Consider the following 18701-nt stretch of genomic DNA (forward strand, 5'->3'; position numbering starts at 1 on the left):
AAGGAAACAGCAACTAATGTGTTTGGTGTTGCCATTTGAGGCATGTTGAAATGTTACTTTCTTCAGTATAGAAAGGGAAATGTTGACTGGGGAACTTAAATATAGTTTATAAAATTAGGGGCCAGCGCTGTGGCACAGTGGGTTAAAGCTCTGGCCTGAAGTGCCGACATCCCATATGAGCACCAGTTCTAGTCCTGGCTGCTCCTCTTCTGATCCAGCTCTCTGCCATGGTCTGGGATAGCAGTAGAAAATGGCCCAAGTCCTTGGGCCCCTGCACTCACGTGGGAGACTTGAAAGAAGCTCCTGGCTTCAGATCAGTGCAGCTCCAGCTGTTGCAGCCATCTGAAGAGAGAACCAGTGGATGGAAGACCTTTCTCTCTGTCTTTACCTCTCTCTGTAACTCTGTCTTTCAAATAAATAAAATAAATCTTTAAAAAATATATTTATTAAAAAAGAGTTTATAAAATTATAAATGACCCAGACACCATCATCACAGGCTTGGACCTCAACACAATGGAGGAGAAACATCCTTTAAAACTTCAATAAAATATGACACAAAAGGAGTGATTAGCAACTTTATAGATCTCAACTTCACCAGCATCATCTCCCCCACCTACACCTCCTTCCACCCACCATCTCCCAGAAGGGTTAACACAAGAAGAAAATGAAACTTAGAGTAGGGGTTCCTTCATCCATTCAGTGCCTGCCATGGGACTAAGAGCTGAAATAATGAAAGAAGAAGAAAACAATAATTTTTTCCTGCTCTGTTAAGTTTAAAGTCAACTGGGATTTGTTGGCTGAATGAAGTGGCCAAACAATCTTATGCATAATGTAAAGTTAAAATAAATCAAAGGTATAAAGAAAGAGCACATAGCACTATGACAGTGTCTAGCAGTGGGCCTTGATCTAACTTTGGAGAAGGACTTTGTTTAGAAGCATGGTGGTATCTTAAAGATGAGTAGAATTTGAACTAAGCAGCTAAAAAGTGATAAATGGCTACTATATGAAGCCAGGATATTCTTTAACTATTAAAAAGCACTAAATAGTCCAATTTAACCAGTCAATAGTTCAATTTAACCTTTCATGCACAGTTCAATGAAAGGTACCTTAAAGAGAGAGACTGTAATCTTTAGTAATAACACCAGATATGTGATACTGAAGTCTGACCACAGTGGAAATTTCCTATAGCCATAAACAATATAAAATTAATTTATATTGAGGATGGGAGTTTGAGGCAATGTTTAAGGCATCACTTGGGATCCCTGCATTCCATATTGGAGTACCTGATGCTGTCATAGCTCTTCTGCTTCTGACCTAGTTTCCTACTTAAGTTCTTGGGTCCATGTCACTATACATGGGAGACCCAGGTTGAGTTTTAGGTTCCTGGCTTCAGCCTGAACATATTGTGGACATATGAGTAGGAGCCAGCAGATGACAGGTTTCTTTCTAGCGTGCTATTTCTCTCTCTCTCTCTTTCTCTCTCTCTCTCTGATTGAAGGATGAAGGAAGAGAAGGAAGTATAGTTAACTTTTAGAATTGCATCTATGAAATACATAAAATTTGTTCTCTTTATACTAATAAATTTTTTAATGTTAAAAAAAGGATAGACTTAGATAGAATGAAGAAGGACAATTAAGAGCCTATCACAGGAATGATGCCATTCCTTGGACCTACTTAGTGGTTAGATTTTAGATACATTTTGAAGTGTTGTTATTATTAAGATTTAGCTAATCTGTTGCTTTCAACTATAGCTTTACCATGTATAGTCACTATGTATCCACTATATATTTATCCATAGTTCCAGGACTGGATGCTCAGATTGCCTTCAACATATGCCAACATATGCCACAGCACTCCAGGGAACATCTTTCTTCACATCCTTGCATGGCTGTTTTGTATATTCTCTTCACACATACGCATTAAAGAGCAGACTGAGTTGGGCCAGGAGTATGCACATACTGAAGTTACCAGGTTCTTATGGATTACTCTCCAGAGAAGGTGAAACTCCACATTTCATTATCAGTATGTGAAGTTTTCCCATAACCAACTACTCTTGAAACTATTCAATATTTATTATAATTTATCAAAAAGTTAAAAATTAAAAATAAATATTTTAAAAAAATTAATTGGTATCTCCTAAATGGAGCTGTCTAGTGACAATATCATGTTCAATGCCTCCCAAAATATTAAGAGCCCATCTGAAAAGTGGGCAATAATTCTCAAGGTTGTAAGTTACTCCAAATTAAGAAGCAGGAAACAAGATGCCTTTTCTCAAAAATTCACTGGTTTATTTGATCTCCAAAAGAAGTTAATAGCATGTGATATGGCCATCTTTTTTTTTCTGCTTTGACTTATATTGTAATTAGTTGCTATCTAAGTGTGAATTTGTGGTGGAAGCATGTTTTTCATTAGTGTGGCCCTAGCAGAAAGCACATGCTATGCTCAATAGCAGGCAATCAATAAATGTTTGTTGACTTGAAAGACAATAGTTAAGGCTTTAATTTATCTAACACAGTCCTTGACTAACAATCATTATCTACTTCAGTTGTGTTGGTGAACACTGACATTTAAGGATGCTCTGTTGATACATACACCAGGACCCTCCCAAACAGGAACACAGCCCTGCTCTCAAGCTTGACAGGGCTGTCTTTACCATCTAATGCTCTCAATCTCAGAAAACCTCCTTCTTGCCAAACATAGTCATTATGTCCAACTGCACACTTTGGGGCACTAAACTGCTGACTTTGAAGTTGAACAAAAGCCATTCTAGTGATTTTATTTATACTTTCTCCCTAAAAATACTACTTTGCAGTTGGAAAAATTCTACTCAGATTGATGACTGCTATTGTGACCTCCCATCCTATATATTCCCATAATAGGTACTACTCCTTGGGATATGAGAAACTGATGTGAGAATTCTTTGTTCCCTGAAAGCTAAGATTTTCAATATTTATGCTATGTGTATACATTTTACATTTTTATATGTGTGTGATATCTAGTACAAATATATGGTAGAATACTTTAAATAAAGTTATCTGATTCAATTTAGCAGATTAATCAATGTTTTTCAACCCCACTATAAAACACATTGTGGCTGATGCCCAAGGCTAGTAAAGGTCACAGCTAGTAAGTCACTCTCCAGAAAATCTAAATCCAATCATACCTTCAGTTACATCGAAGGCTTATCAAGAATCAGTTTATGGGGCTGGTGCTGTGGCATAGCAAGTAAAGCTGCCGCCTGTAGGGCTGCCATCCCATATGGGCACCGGTTCGAGTCCCGGCTGCTCCACTTCCAATCCAGCTCTCTGCTATGGCCTAGGAAAGCAATGAAAGATGGCTGAAGTGCTTGGGCCCCTGCACCCGTGTAGGAGACCCAGAAGAAGCTCCTGGCTCCTGGCTTCAGATCAGTGAAGCTCCAGCCATTGCAGCCATCTAGGGAGTGAACCAGCAGATGGAAGACCTCTCTCTCTCCTTTTGTCTCTCTCTCTCTCTCTCTCTCTCTCTCTCTTTCTGCCTCTGCTTCTCTGTAACTCTGCCTTTCAAATAAATAAATAAATCTTTTAAAAAAGATTAATTTTCCCCAAATTTCTTTACTTCAGTTGTACTTGCTATTGAAAGACAAAAATTTTATTAAGTAATAATGTCTATCTGATATTATGTAAGTACAAAATATTATCATGTGATGGGGCTGGCACTGTGGTGTAGTGGGTAAAATTGCCACCTACAGTGCAGGCACCTCATATGGGTGCCGATTCTAAGTCACAGCGGCTCCACTTCTGATCCAGCTCTCTGCTATGGCCAAGAAGGCCCAAGTCCTTGGGCCCCTGAACCCACGTGGAAGACCCAGAAGAGACTCCTGACTCCTGACTTCGGACTGGCACAGCTCTGGCAGTGACGGCCAACTGGGGAGTGAAGCAGCAATGGAAGCCCTCTCTCTCTCTCTCTGCCTCTCCTTCTCTCTCTGAACTCTGACTTTCAAATGAATAAATAAATCTTTAAAAAAATATTGTCATGTGAGAAACATATTGAATGCTTTCATAGCATTACAACAAGAGTAAATCACAGAAAAGCAATTTGGGGGACACAGAATGTTCCCACCATACGGGAAAAATGCATACGTGTAGATGGTTTTGCTTTCAGGTCTCTTTCCAGATGAATTCAACTTTTAGTTCCAGCTTCCAGAACCAAAACTACATATACTATACAATCATTACAGATGTGGTTAATAAAGTAACATAAAGAGGAACTTCAAACAACAGACTGACACTCAGCAAATATCTTGGCTTTACAATAAAAGACAGGTATGTGTTATTAATAAAAAACATTTTAAGGCCGGCACCGTGGCTTAACAGGCTAATCCTCTGCCTTGCGGCACCGGCACACCAGGTTCTAGTCCCGGTTGGGGCGCCAGATTCTATCCCGGTTGCCCCTCTTCCAGGCCAGCTTTCTGCTATGGCCCGGGAAGGCAGTGGAGGATGGCCCAATGCCTTGGGCCCTGCACCCACATGGGAGACCAGGAGAAGCACCTGGCTCCTGGCTTCGGATCGGCGAGATGCGCCGGCCGCAGCAGCCATTGGAGGGTGAACCAACGGCAAAAAGGAAGACATTTATCTCTGTCTCTCTCTCTCTCACTATCCACTCTGCCTGTCAAAAAAAAATTTTTTTTTTAATTATATAAGTACCATTCTTACTGAATTTGTTCTTTTATTGTTTTTTCAACGAATCAATTATTGTACCTACCAATTCATAATCACAAGGAACAAGAGGTACTATATTTTCATCTTGAATTTTCCTCCTTTTATCTTTTCCCATGAAAAATGGAAGCCAAAAAAACAAGTAAATTTTTTTCTTTTAATTCTCAGAAGTTTCCCTTTAACAGTTATTGTTTCATTTATTTGATGGCCAGACTTTTGCAAATTATTATCCATCTGGTTACTCAAATAGAAAACCTCCAAATTGTTCTTTATTGATTGCTTCCTCATCACCTACAACTAATTAGTCAGAAGATATTGTTAATCTGATTTCTAAAATATGTTCCAAATCATTTCATTTCTCTTCACTAGACTAGAGTAGGCCAGAGAGAAAGAGTAGAATAAAATGAAGTAGAAGCAGCAACTGGGGGTTGATGGGAGACCTTGTAAAGAGTTTGGATATGATAGGAACAATTGGATTGCCTTGGCTGCTGTGTGGAGAAAAGACTATTATGGGAGAGGTCAGAAGTGAGAACAAAAGTAGAGGCAGGAAAACACTGGGTTATGCAGAATTGATCCACAGTAGTCCTTTAGGCTGAATAGTACAGGTAATAAAGAATCCACTAAATTTGGGATATAGTCACAGAACCCACTAAACATGAAGGGTATAAATAAAAGAGAATGGTAAGCTGTGCAGCCTCATTTGTTTGGCATGACATCTGGTTGAACAGAGGAGTCATTTAATGACATTAAAAAGGGACAGAGGAACAAGTTTAGTGGCAAAAGTGGAGAATGGAGGGTAGGGAAATAAAGAATCAAGAATTCTGGTGCCAACTGGATAGCCAATTGCGATTACCAAATAAGCAATTGAATATATGAATCTTCAACTCAAAAAACTTGGAGCAATAGGCAAAGATTTATGGACATAAATTTTTAGACATAAATTCATAGACATAAATATTCAAGATATATGTGGTATGTAAAACCATAAAACTAGGTGATCACCAAAGGTAAATTTATATTTAGAGCTACATAAAAGAAAGCAAAAATAAACAGTCATTAAAGACACTGAGGACAACAGATGAAAAAAACAGGATGTGCTATCTGAGAAGCTAAGTAAAGAGATTTCAAGAATAAATAATGTGGCAGCGAAAACCAAAGAGAAATGAGGTCAAAACTTGCCATTGGTTTGGCAGAGAGGAACTTCTTGGTAACCTTGGGAAATGATGCTATAGGAAAGTGGTGGGGACAAACCCTGCTTGTCATGAGTTATAAAAAGAATGGCAGACAAGCAAGTGGAGCATCCAGAACAGACAACTCTTATTTTTAGAATTTTTCTCTAAAGACAGAGAGCAGAGAAATAAGGCAGTTCATGGAAGAAGATATGAGGTCAAATGAGTTTTATTTTAAAGATGGGACTGTCACATGATGGTCTTGAGTAGGTCGTTGGCTCCTGTGGCTCCTGTGCACAGGACCTCATCTTGAGTACGAGCAGAGACAGCTCACCCTTTTCACAAGTTGGAAGGCATAGCATATGTGTACAAATGCAGCTATGCTGTCAGACCTGGTGGTGGAAAGATAAAGTGCTTTCTTTTTGTGAATTGTGGAAAGTATGAAAGGAAGAGCTACTGTTGAAAGTTTGAGAAAATAGAATGTGGATCAGTTTGTTAAGATACAGCCAAACATTATTATGTCTGTTTGATGCTTTTGATCATATTTTTAAGTGGAAACTAATTGTTTCCCACCATTACATTGTATTTTAGATTTATTTTATTTATTCTAGATTTATTGTATTTATTAAATTATTGGTTTATCTATTGTATATCTTACCAACCTGAATATAATCTTTGAAAAATTATAATCACTGCTGTAAACCTAAAACCCTAACACTGTCTTGTATGTAGTTGGTACACCATAAATACTTGTTCATTAAATAAATTAACTCAGTATCCACAAATGGCCAAAATAGACTGCAAGTTGAACTCACTGTCTATCCCTTTTACCGTCCCCTCACCCTACCAAGATGAACAATTGTTCCTATAATTTTTATTCTTTTGTACTTTGCCAAACAAATTTCCAAACCAGAAACTTGGATGGAAATCATTCCATGACCTCTGTTATTTCACTCTCCACAACCCATCAATCAAACCTGGTCAACTCTGCCTTTTAAGTATTTTTGAACTACTCATTGTCCTCTATTCCTGCAGCCAACTTTCTGGTTCAGGTCACCAACATCTCACCTAGACTATCAGAAAAGCATTAAAACAACTATCCTGGCTCTTGTTTTGTTCCCCTTTATTCAAATGTGAAACATCTCTCAAAAAGTGCAAATTTTATTATGTCCTTTATCAACATGAAATTCATGATTGATTCCTCAGCAAAACCCTAAAGATAAAATCCTCTTTTGTTAATGGTTTATAACATTTCTGTTCATCTGACCAAGAACTCTGTTGACTAATTTTAACTCTAACTAGTTAGGCTCTGTTTCACTTCTCAGGTCTTCCAATGTGCAATGTGGAGAGTATTCCTCCACCTGGAATTCTCTCTTCACCATCAACTGTTACTTATCCATTTATTCACAACTTGGAAAGTCATTTTCTGGTCTGTTGTTGTGGAACAGTGGATTAAGCTGTCACTGGGGACTCTCGAATCCCATATTTGAGTGGAATCCCACTTCCAATACAGCTTCCTGCTAATATGTACCCTGGGAGGCAGCAGATGATGGCTCAGATACTTGATCCCTGCCACCTATGGGGGAGACCTGAATGGAGTTCCAGGCTCCTGGCTATGGCCTGGCCCAGTCTCAGTTGTGGTCCCTTTGGGCGAGTGAACCAACAGATGGAAGACTGATCACTCTAATTTACTCTGTTGCTCTACATTTTGACTAAATAAAAATAACAAATATCTTTTTTAAAAGTCTATTTTGGGGGCTGGCATTGTGGCATAGTGGATTAAGCCACCACCTGCAACACCAGCATCCCACATGGGCACAGTTCATGTCCTGACTGATCCACTTCAAATCCAGCTCCCTGCTAATGCACCTGGAGAACAGCAAAAATGGCCCAAGTGCTTAGAACCTTGCCACCCACATGGGAGACCAGGAAGAAACTGCTGACTCCTGGCTTCAGCCTGGCCCAGCCCTGGCTGTTGCAGCCATTTGAGGAGTGAACCACCAGATGTAAGGTCTGCCTGTCCCAGGGCCAGTGATGTGGTGTAGCAGATAAAGCAGCCTCCTGCAGCGCCAGCATACCATATCAGCACTGGTTCCAGTACCAGCTGCACCACTTCTGATCCAGCTCTCTGCTATGGCCTGGGAAAGCAGTGGAAGATGGCCCATGTCCCTGGGCCCCTGCTCCCACATGGGAGACCCAGCAGAAGCTCCTGTGGCCTGGCTTCAGATCGGATCAGCTCTGACCGTTGTGGCCATTTAGGGAGTGAACCAGTGGATGGAAGACCTTTCTCTCTCTCTGTATCTCCTTCTTTCTCTGTAAATCTGCCTTTCAAATAAAATAAATCAATCTTAAAAAAAAAATGTCCTCTTTCTGTTTGTAACTCAGCCTTTTAAATAGTTTTTTAAAATATTTATTTCAAATATTTACTTTAAAAAATGTATTTATTTATTTGAAAGGCAGAATTACAGAGAGAGACAGAGAGATAAAGATCTTCCATTTGCTGGTTCACTAACCAAATGGCCTCAATGGCTAGGGCTGGGCCAGGCCAAAGCCTGGAGCCAGGAACTGCATCCAGATCTTCTCCCACATGGGTGGCAGGGGTCCAAGCACTTGAGCCATCTTCTGCTACCTTCCAAGGCACATTAACAGGGAGCTGGATCACAAGTGGAGCAGCTGAGACTCAAATCAACACTCATATAGTATACAGGCATCATTAACCCACTGCACCACTATACCAGCCACCTAAAACTCTCTTTTAAGAAAAAGGAATCCTTTCCTCTTGGAAGTCTTCCCTGATTCAGAGTATTGGTTATGTGCTCTTCCTGGAATTCTATAAAGAACATTGTTTTAGAAGGTAGTGACTTTTAGCTCTTGTGATGGGTTTGCCCCTCGATCCATCTCCCCTAGACCCCTAAAGATAAAGAATAAAGATAAGAAAGCCAAAAGTATGCCCTTTTGCTGAAGAGAAAGAAAGATCTCCACAGGTGTCCTTTGCAGGTGGAAAGACAAGTCTTAGCAGCTCTGTGGACAGAAACCAACAAGAAAACACAGAGGAAAACTCTTCCATTGATGTTTGATTTAAATATAAATTAGAATTTTATGAATAAACCACTTCAAATTTCTCAGGGAATTTGTGGCCTGGGAATTAGTGATATTTATTATCTTATGTTTCTAATTTACCTCAAGCTTTCAAATAACTAATACCTATTTAAAAGCATTCAAGGGATGTGCATTTGGCCTAGTGGTTGGTATACATAAGTAAATGTTTGGAGGAAAGGAGGGGTATAGTTTTCATCTCTCTGCCTGACTACTTCACATGCATTATAGAAAGCAAGAAAAACAAATAATTTTGAAAAGTCTAAGTAGCATTTCTTATAATCAAAGTTCTGATCAATTTTAACTGAACAAGCAATTCCTGCAGAAACCAAACACATGCCTAGGTTTACAAGCAGCACTTCCCAGTTTTCTTAGATGTGCCTTTCTCTGGTTACACATGTTCAAGACTGAGGCATAAGGGTTCCATGATGTCTTCTTTTCAAACTTCAAAGGCATAAGAATAGGCGAGGTAAAAGAGAGTTCCACATATGAACTTAAAGCATAAATTGAAATCACATGGCATCTAGTCCCATCTGTCTCATCCCTATTCATTTAAAAAATCACCATGATTCTAATACCATTACAAATAGCATATTATTAATTTCTTAGGGTGTAATTATATAAACTGTATGTAAAAACATTATATAAAGGCACATCAAAGAGTTTTGTCATCTTCATGAAACAAGTAGATACACTCATTTTAATTTATTAATCTAGTCATCATTAGACAGAAAATAAAGTTCTGCCCGTGTGTATTAATGCATTTTTTTAAATAAAGTCTTATAAAATATCAGTCTGAGAAACCAAACATACGCTGTTAAACTCTGCACTGCCTTTAGGCAAGTGTTTCCTAACAATATATTTAACTGCATGTTCTCCAAGAAATCATAAATTTCAAATCCATGAGCTTAAGAAAGGACCTTGAGAAATCATATAGATCAAATTTTAGGCAAATATACCTCAAATCACAATGTTTATAGTCCTAATTTATTCTTAAATATTTTCACAGGAGCTCATTCCATCAAAGAAAACTGGTAAAGGGTTGCCAGATTTAACAAAGCAAAATGAAGTATACCAGTTACGTTGAATTTTGGATACATTCATATTTTTTATTATAAATATTTCCCATGCAATATTTGAGGCATATATATTCTGGAAACATATTCTTTGGCTATCTGACAAATTTAACTTGGTGTCCTATATTTCATCAAGTAGCCTTAGCACTAAAACCTTGCCAGGGATAATCTTGTCAGAAGACTCAATTTCTTTGCTATAGATTGCCACATCTGAGATTGTTCATCCAAGAGAGAGGGTGATCATAAGTTGACAACCTCAGGTTAATTAAAAACTAACTGTTCTTCAAATAGTCAAAACTTAATACTTCTATCTCCAATGTAACAGTCATTCCCAATCAATAAAGTTTTTAAAGGTTTAAACAAATAGATTTTTGCAAATATTTTTCTCTAATAACCTAAACACACAATGGTGATGATTTCATTTTCCATGTGAAATGATCTTCAGTATACAGCAAAAAGCTTCATGTTAATTTAAAAATCTAAAGCTTGAACATTATGAAAGTCAACAGTAAAGATAAGGATTTGTATTTTAGTAATATGTAATTTGCTTGCATGTTTTTAATTTAATTACAACAGAATTTGTCATTGTGCCTCCCATATCCATTCCTCTCCAATATTTCTCCTCTCAGTGAATAATATGATAGCCTGATGATTGACCTTGATCTGATGGTCAAGTCAGAAATGAATCGTTCATTTTAGTGAGGCCTACTTTTTTTTTTTTTTGGGGGGGGGGGGACAGGCAGAGTGGGCAGTAAGAGAGAGAGACAGAGAGAAAGGTCTTCCTTTGCCGTTGGTTCACCCTCCAATGGCCGCCGCGGCCTGCGCGCTGCGGCTGGCACACCGCGCTGATCTGAAGGCAGGAGCCAGGTGCTTCTCCTGGTCTCCCATGGGGTGCAGGGCCCAAGCACTTGGGCCATCCTCCACTGCACTCCTGGGCCACAGAAGAGAGCTGGACTGGAAGAGGGGCAACCAGGACAGAATCCGGTGCCCCAACCGGGACTAGAACTGGTGTGCCGGTGCCACTAGGCAGAGGATTAGTCTGTTGAGCCACGGCACCGGCCCGTGAGGCCTACTTTTTTTAAAAAAATAACTATTGAATATTTACTATATTTACTATTATTACCATATGATATATTATCAATAAAACAGGACTTTTTTGGTTTTGTGTGTGTGTGTGTGTGTGTTTAAGATTTTATTTATTTATTTGAGAGGTAGAGTTACAGACAGTGAGAAGGAGAGACAGAAATGTCTTCCATCCATTGGTTCACTCCCCAGATGGCCATAACAGTTGGAACTGCACTGATCCAAAGCCAGGAGCCAGGAGCTTCTTGCTAGTCTCCCATATGGGTGCAGGGGCCCAAGGACTTTGGCCAAATTCTACTGCTTTCCCAGGCCATAGTAGAGAGCTGGATGAGAAGAGGAGCAGCCAGGACTAGAACTGGCACCCATATGGGATGCGGGCACTGCAGGCAGAGGATTAACCTACTGTGCCATAGCGCCGACCCTGTGTGTGTTTTTTAACTGAAGGATTTTCTTTTATTACATCCAAAGAGCTCTATATAAACAAGTAGCATTCAATAGGTAGACAATTTTTTTCCAATACATGTAATAAATATTTTCATGTGGTACTTTTATACAAACTGTAATTGGTCTACTATATATGTTTGAAAAGCCATTGTACTGTACTGACTTGGTATGCAGTATGGAAATTCTAAGAGAGAAAGCTTTAAGACAATCAATCACAGATTTACATTCATGGAATTTCTGATAGCTTTTATGTCTGTTTATATATATTTTCCCCTCTGTCAATTAAACAATTAACAGCAGCACACTCTGGAACCAACAGCTATTCTCTCTCCTGCTCTCTGAAATCTAAGCTTTGTGTTTAACTAAAAAACAGAATTCAATATGTATTAATTTTAAAAAATCATATTAAAATAATTTAAAATGTGTTTAAAAAGTCCTGGTGGTCCGGTGCTGTGGCATAGTGAGTAAAGTCGCCTCCTGCATGCCGGCATCCCATATGGGCGCTGGTTCGAGTTCTGGCTGCTCCATTTCCAATCCAGCTCCCTGCTATGACCTGAGAAGAGTAATGGAAGATGGTACAAGTACTTGGGCCCCTGCACCCATGTGGGAGACCTAGAAGACGCACCTGGTTCCTGGCTTGGAATCAGCATAGCTCCAGCCGGTGTAGCCTTTTGGGGAGTAAATCAGTGGATGGAAGATCACTCTCTCTGCCTCTGCCTTTCTGTAACTCTGCTTTTCAAATAAATGGATAAAATCTTAAAAAAAAAAACAGTCCTGAAGATCTTGAAAGTTTTATATACTTAAAATTGAGATTGTTTTAAAAGTAATGTTCTGGGGCCCGTGCTGTGGTGAAGTGGGTAAGGCTGCTGCCTGTGGCACCAGCATCCTGTATGGGTGCTGGTTCTAGTACTGGCTGCTCCACTTCTGATCCAGCTCCCTGCTAATGAACCTAGAAGGACAGTAGAGGATGGCCCAAGTACTTGGGCCCTGCACTCACATGGGAGACCCAGAGGAAGCTCCTGGCTCAGGGCTTTGGATAGCCCAGCTCCGGCTGTTGCAGCCATATAGGGATTGAACTGGTAGAGGGAAGATCACTCTCTTCTCTCTCTCCCTATCTCCTTCTCTCCCTCTCTCCCACTCTCTCTCTTCTGTAACTCTGCCTTTCGGGTAAATAAATACATCTTTTTCTTTAAAAAAAAAAAGGTAATGTTCTTTCTACATTTTTAAATTTACATCTGGAATATATTTTCTACTAAGATTTCAGACACTTGACTCAAAGGAAAATCTGCCAAGAAATTACATTTTTCTGAAGCTTAAGTGAATATTTCCTAAGTCAGTAATGACACAGAATTGTAATAATGTCTAAATTAACAGAAAAAAAAATCCATGCTCAAAATAATCAATAACCAAATGCAATACAGTTTAGGTTCAGACTTTTTTTTTTTTTGCTTTTAAAGATGCATACAATAATGCCTACAAAGTAAAGAAAAACCACTTTCACCCTACTAGTCAAACACCTAATCTTATCAAAGACATGTGCACACGGCTCTCCATATGAACATGTGGGAACATCCAGCACTGTACAGAAACACAGACATTTGCAGACCCATCGTAAACAACCAGAGCAAAGGGTGGCAGAGATTGCTCCAAGATTCTTCTGACAGTCACTATCTGTCACCATCAGGATGGGCTGGGGAGTGAGAGAGAGCTAAATAAAGAAGAGATGAAGGGATGAGTTGCTTTTATTGAAAACTAAGGAGATAAAGATGTAGTGCATGACTCTACTAACCATTCACTGTAACAGGATTTTAACATGCATTCTCTTGTCTGTCACAACAACCCAAAGAGACGGAAACTTCCACTAGTCAGTGTTCTCCACAGGGCAGAACCAATATATTTCTATATCTTGAAAGATAGATAGCTAATTGTGTGAACTGAATTATGTGATTATAGAGGTTGAGAAATTCCACTCTCTGACATCTGCTAGCTGGAGTGCCAGGAGAGAGCTAGTGGTAGAATTCACTCTGGGTCCAGAAGCATGAAAATGAGTGGAACCCATGGTATAAGTATTTTTCTCAATCTGAGGACCTGAAAACCCATAGTTCTAATATCCAAAGACAAGAAACTGGCCCACACAAAAAGAAGGAATTTGCTCTTCCTGCAGCTTTTGTCCTAGTTAGGGTCTCAGCACATTGGATTATGCCCACTTACCTCGGTGGAGATAATCTTAGTTCAGTCTCTTGATTCAAATCCTATTCTCTTCTGGAAACATCTTCAGGGTCACACCCAGATATAATATTTTTCCAGCTATCTGGGCATCCCTTAGCACAGTCAAACAGACTCATAAAATTAACCACCACAGAAGCTACTAGGACTCTCATTCTATAGATGAAGAAATTGAAGCAAAAGAGGATAGAAGCCTTTTATTCACTCTACTGAGTAGTAATGGATCCAGGACTAAAATCCAGGTCTGTGTCTGTCTTAATCATTATTGTAACTCCCCACATCCAATTATGAACTAAATTCTGTCAATTCGAATTCTTGAACATCTTTCAAATATTGTTCTCTTCATGCCATCTCACAACCTGAGGTCAGCCCTTCAACAGTATTGGTTTATAGTCTAGGGTTCCTTATTAGTTTCCTAGAGCTACATAATAAAGTACACCAAACTGCATGGTTTAAACAGCAGAAATGTATTGCCTCACACTTCTGGAGGCTAGATGTATGCAAGTAATTTATGGTCAGTATTGGTTCCTCCTGAGGGCTGGAAGGGAATGAACGGTTTGAAGACTCTTTCCTTGACTGTAGACTGTCTTCTCTCTCTATGCACATCTATCTCTGAGTCCAAAGATCCCCTTTTTATCCAATCATATTGGGTTAGGAGCCCATTCCACTCCAGTATAATATCATCCTACCTAATTATTACTTAACTAATGATCCTATTCCAAACAAAGTCATGTTCTTAGATAGTGAGGGGGTTAGGAATTCTACTGTCTTCTTTGAAAAGGCACACAATTCAAACCATAACAGTTTCCTTTTATCTATTCTTTATTTCCCACCAACCTGTTTTGTTTTGTTTTGTTTTGTTTTTGCTAATCTAATCTAATCTAATCTTTTTCCTAATCCAGTATGATCCTTTGGCACTTCTTGTGCTTCCAGATATTCAAGAATAAGCTACAGCTTCCAAAAAAAAGAGTAAATCAAGGGTGAGGGTAATAGAATTCCTTGTAATTCATCCAGAGCTTGCCACTCCAGCTCTATTTCTAGCCCCTTTCCACTTCCCTTGTTTAGCCCTTGAACTTTAAAGTTGCAGACATACAATAAACCAGAGCTGTTGTTTTCTACCTCAGGACCCTTGCTGGAACTTACTGTACCTGTGCTTCTCCTTCTACTCATATTTTGACCTCAACCTTCAGAGGAGGACATTCATTTATTTTCTTTGCAGGACTTTTTATAGAAAATGTTCCTAATTCCTCCCTATTGTGACCATCCTCTTTTCTCATGAAAGACAGATTACCTACTTGGGCCATTATCCATTGCTTTCCCAGGTGCAATAGCAGGGAGCTGGATCCAAATGGAAAAGCCAGAATTTGCATTGGTGCGCATATGGGATGCTGGAGTTGCAGGTCAGGGCTTGAACCTGCTGCACCACAGAGCTGGCCCTTTCTAATATAATCTTAAAATGCTTTTGTCAGCCATGGGAAGCACTGAGCATAAATGTAGTTAAAACAAACTTAAAAGATAGGGTGTCAATTCTTTATTCTATTCAATTAGTATTGTCAAACACATATATTTTACAGTATGAATGTCTTTATCATTGTATTTACTGCTTACTATCATTTATCAAATAACCAAACAATTCATGCTCACTCTGTCCTACAATGCCTAAAGTTTTCAAAAAGTTATTGTAAAGTTGGTAAATTTCTCTTATGAATTGTTATATAACACATATATCCCATTAAATGTATTCATTTAATTAATGATATTTAGCTTAAAATATCTCAGTAATTCTAGGAAGGCATCTATAAATTCACTCCAGGGCTGACTCTAACTTACCCTACTTGGGTCATGTGCCCATCCTTGGGCCAAACACTATGTCCAGGATCATGGGCTTTGAATGATAGCCCCATGAGAAAGTCATTAGGGGAAACAGGTAGAGAAAATATTTCTGTATAGGCAAGAGCCAAAGGACCACAGACTGAAAAATCAGGAGATCTACAACTATCTGTGAGAATCTCTCTTCTTCCCCACAAAATTAGGATTGAGTCCACCTCCAATACTCTGACCCTTCATGGAACAATTTGCTTTGCAAGGATCTACCTATTTAAATTGTTAAGATTCTATTTTCCTGATGGAAAAAGTAAACAATATTTGGCTGGAATAGAAAATCTCTCTGACTCATCCCAATTCATAAGACATCAATGCCTAGAGACAAAACAATGGAGGAAACAAGTTAGAAAAAGAATTTCCTCAAAGTCAGTGTAGGAGAGAATTTAACATCCATGAAATCACAATGCCAAGAATTTTCCCACTTTCTGTTCATGATGCCTATTGATAAAGTAAACTTTGCTTGTTTCTCAAAATCTGCTGAAACACCTACTAGATAAAACCCAGACCTCTGTCTCTTTACACTCAACACCCTAGTATGCTCTTAGCTTGATCTCTTCTACTTCATTAATGAACCCTACACAACAGCCACACAATTTCCATAAGTCACCATGTTCTCTTAAGGCTTATTAACATTTGTGGTAATGATAATATTTATTAAGCACATCTTGTATAACAGGCACAAATATTTTGCTGGAAATGTAGCAGTGAACAAGACAACTCCTTGCCTTCATAGAGCTTACACTCCAGTAGAGAAAACTGGCAATCATTAGGTAATCAAATAAATACAGAACATGACTCAATTGAGAGACAACTTTTAAAAGGTGCATGAGTGACCCAAACAAAGAGAAGAAGCCCTCTTTGAGAGGTCTGTGCTTGACATGGGACCAGGCATATCAGACATATTTTGTTTAATCCTCCAAGCCATCCTGCAAAGTATGGATTACTATCCCCATTTTATTCTGAGGGGTTTAGCAGTTTGTTCAGATCACACAGAAGAGGAATAACTTTTCTAGCATTCAAACTCAAGCCTGTTGGACTCCTAAGTCTCCCCTTTCACTCTGTGCTTTTTCTTACAACTGAAATGATTTTCCCCAATCCCCCTGAAAGAACTTCCTCATCATTCAAGATGCTCAACTAACCCTTCTTTGGCAAAACTCTTGGCCAACCAATTTTTCCTGGTCTCTCTTCCATGCCGCAACAAGGCATAGATTTACTTCTGTTTTCATAGTACTCTCTGTGGGAGCTCTCTTACAATGATAAAAAAGAAAAATTGTCATTTTCCATTCACATGTCACACTTCTCTTCTAGACTGGTAGTTTCTTCAGAACAGGACGCATCTCTTGGTCATGAAAGCATCCCCCAAATCTTTCCCAAAAGCTGCAACACTAAAAATATTCAAGAAATGTGTGTTGGCTATGTAGCAAAATGGACGTAATGTGACTGATTAAAACAAAGCCATGATGAGGGGCACTGTCATTGGAAATGTGAAACACTAAAAAACCATGGGTCTTCTCTAGGGTCTAGCAAAAAGACAGTAAGTTCTTCTCTGAAAATGGCAATGATGTTGAAACCAGATATATCTTTAAGTGTTCATAAGATTATACAAGTATAGGTGGCCACCACTGAAAAATGAAAGTCATTTTTTAAAATGAAAGTATATTCATAAAAATCTAACCATGATGGCATTTTTAAGTTTTCTAAAACTGGTATTTCCAAAAGGTTAACGAGTAATAATGTTTTCCTCTTCTGTACCTAAAGGAAAGAAAATTTCCTTCCTTAAAATTTTCATTCTTACATATTTCCCAATTGATATAAGATGTCTTGCTTATAGAACTATTTAACTAGGAAGATCTTTATTTTTCAGAGTAATCACACTTAAGAAAAGGAGCTTTTAAACAGGAATTTTTTTTAATTAGAGATGAAGTACATGGCATAGAGCATGTTATAAAACAGGCAGCACATCATTATCACCTCCCACTAAAAACCATTTTAACTATAATCTCTGTATTTGGGTAGTTCAGCTAATTAACAATCTAGTATTACTATAAAGATGAGATCATCATGTTATTTGAAGTGGTTTTAAGAGTCTTTAAGTAATAACCACTCAATTTATTAACAATTTGCTGTTCCTTAAGTGAAGGAAATTAAATAATTATTGTAAATCTGAAAATGAGAAGAAATATATATGTACATGTTATCAGTATATATAAAGAATGACAAAATTAAAATGGTATTTTAGATACAAGTAAAATTCTTGAAAATCTATATCAATAGTTTACTGTCAATTGGTTTTATATATCTGTTCTCATCTTCCTTAACTCTTTTGTTTAATTTTTAACTTGAGGCCAGCGCTGTGGCTCAACAGGCTAATCCTCTGCCTAGTGGCGCTGGCACACCGGGTTCTAGTCCCGGATGGGGTGTCGGATTCTGTCCCGGTTGCCCCTCTTCCAGGCCAGCTCTCTGCTGTGGCCCGGAGTGCAGTGGAGGATGGCCCAAGTGCTTGGGTCCTGCACCCCATGGGAGACCAGGAGAAGCACCTGGCTCCTGGCTTCGGATCAGCGTGATGTGCTGGCCACAGCGGCCATTGGAGGGTGAACCAACGGCAAAGGAAGACCTTTCTCTCTGTCTCTCTCTCTCACTGTCCACTCTGCCTGTCAAAAATTAAAAAAATAATAATAGTAATTTTTAACTTGATGTGATTCAACACATAGAGCAGGAGAAAAAAAAATGATTGGAATCAAAATAAGCAGTGGTTAAAAATGTGAACCTTGGAAGCACATTCACTGGGTTCAAATCCTAGCTCTACTTCTTCCCAGGTCAAAGACATTAGGTCTTACTTAATCCTTCTGTGCCTCTGTTTTTGTTGTAAAATGAGGATCCTAAGAATTAGATGGCCCACCTAATAGGCTGATAAAAGATGTAGTGATTTAACACATGTAAACTACCAGAACACTCAAAAACTGCTAATGGTCATTAATTGAACTACTTCTTCCTGTAGTACTCCTTTTCCCATTGTAACAACTTACAGT

The sequence above is a fragment of the Lepus europaeus genome, chromosome 2 (assembly GCF_033115175.1).
Source record: "Lepus europaeus isolate LE1 chromosome 2, mLepTim1.pri, whole genome shotgun sequence".
Lineage (NCBI taxonomy): Eukaryota > Metazoa > Chordata > Mammalia > Lagomorpha > Leporidae > Lepus > Lepus europaeus.